This window comes from Octopus bimaculoides, chromosome 16, assembly GCF_001194135.2.
Source record: "Octopus bimaculoides isolate UCB-OBI-ISO-001 chromosome 16, ASM119413v2, whole genome shotgun sequence".
In the NCBI taxonomy this organism is placed as follows: domain Eukaryota; kingdom Metazoa; phylum Mollusca; class Cephalopoda; order Octopoda; family Octopodidae; genus Octopus; species Octopus bimaculoides.
In genome coordinates, this window is record NC_068996.1 from 18,589,016 (window position 1) to 18,591,199 (window position 2,184).

The following is a 2,184-nucleotide window of genomic DNA, read 5'->3' on the forward strand; positions in this document are numbered from 1 at the left end:
ATATATATATGTCTGTATATGTATATGTTAATGTGCATATATATATATATTTATATTTATACACATATATATAGGCATTTGTTTTCTACCTTACTCTTTACAAAGAACTAGAGAGATAGGTGCATAGAACTATATATGTATGTTTGTATATATATATATACATAAACATGCGCACACTCGTACACATTTATACGCAGATATATTTCTAGATATAACATATATTCACCAGTTATGCATATGCTAGTTTACATGCACACGCGTGCAGAAGAACACAGAAGCATGCATTATTCACACTGAGATATAAGTGTTGATTTCGTCGGGATATGGACGGAGTTATCGATATAAATGTATGTGTTTGTTATTTGATAACTAGGTCTTATCTCTTATGTATATGTGTGTCATAGTTTTACATCTATCTATATGTCTCTCTGTCTATCTATATACGTACGTTTATATGTGTGTCTGTGTGTGTCTGTGTGTGTGTGTATATATATATATATATATATATATATATATATATATGCATGCAGACACATACACGTGAGCGTTTGTGTGTATTTATATACATACACTCTCTCATATACGCGCACATTCACACATATTTACATCTATCCAAACGCACTCAGTAGTTTTGTTGTACTGATATAGGTTCATATATTGGAATTATGTCCATTGGATGTGTGGACTTAATCTAAGTCAGACATTAAAAAGAAAATTTGTCCTAAATACTGAGGCAATTAGAGAAAGGAAATACGTTAATCTGCCTTCGTTTAATTATAATTTGTTAGATTTAATCATTTTACTAATAATTATAAAGAATTATGTCGTGATATTAATAAACACAACAATCTTACGTAATAAACTTTTATATGACCTATCAAATTGTGTTTATGTACGTTTACGGGTGTGTGGTTAAGAATCTTGCTTTACATCCTCGTGGTTTTGGGCTCGCTTTTTGAATAAATGTCTTTCATTATGGGGCAGTGTCGACCAATTCCTTGTGAGAGAATTTGCCGAGTGGAAATTGTGTGGAATACTTGTATAAAGGGAAATGAGAGAATAAAAGTAAAAATGAAAATATATGTAGTATGTTATAGTTGCAATTATATATATGCCTTCGGGTGTGTGTGTGTGTGTGTGTGTGTGTGTGTGTGTGTGTGTGTGTGTGTGTGTGTGTGTGTGTGTGTGTGTGTGTGTGTGTGTGTGTGTGTGTGTGTGTGTGTGTGTGTAAATTTTTTAATTTGGGCACAGACCTAGTAGTATGTCGTTTGAAGCACTCTGGATATAAGTGGCATTAGATTTACTTCAGGAATTCCTCCATGTCCGTCGAGTATATAACATATAGGAGAAAGACAAAATAGAATTCTCGAAATCGTTTACTAATACTACAATCGTTTCGACCCATCGTAAAACGGTCACTCACGGGTGACATTCTGTACAACTTTTCAAAAAGATCCCTCGCTCGCTAAACTCGGTTTTGCTTAGTACGTTTATAATACATTTCGTTATTTGCCTGTAGCTGAATGTGTACAGAGGAGATCAGAGTTTTGAATGACTTGGAATGAAGTACAGTTCTCTGTATTGGTGATGAATCTATTTCTGTTGAACCATAAATAAAATGCGTGTATGATGAAGTCATAAAATGTTAAGACAGATGACCAGGCACATCTGCACCGAATGATGCACCAAGTTGTACAGAATATCACCTGCGAGGGACCAGGATGGGTCGAAATGGTCGTAGTGATTAAAAATCACGTGTATGTGTTTGTGTTTGTATGTGTGTATATTTAGGTTAGTTGAAATATGTTTGTCACATATTTCAACTGCAAATACACTGCAGTTACCGTGGAGAAAAAAAAAAAATCTCTCTTATGGTAAAAGGTGTGAAAACACCCTGTTCGTTCAGTGTCGCCCTCTCTCGGGAATCTGAGACATCAATGTTTTCACACCTTTTTACCATAAGAGAATTTTTTTCTACACGGTAATTGCAGTGTATTTGCCTTTAGCAGTTGAAATATGTGACAAACGTGTTATATGTGTGTGTGTGTGTGTGTGTGTACATATATATATATATATATATTGTATGTGTTGTATATTATGTGTACTTATATATGTGTGTGTATATATATATATATATATATATATATATATTGTATGTGTTTTATATGTATGTCATGCGTATTT

At 33.4% G+C, this 2,184-nt stretch overlaps 1 protein-coding gene across 4 annotated transcripts in view; it reads left to right on the forward strand.

Annotated features, from left to right (window-relative positions):
• Nucleotides 1-2,184, forward strand: part of LOC106873692 (neurobeachin) — a 436,667-nt gene that overhangs the window by 268,313 nt on the left and 166,170 nt on the right. The window lies entirely within an intron of this gene.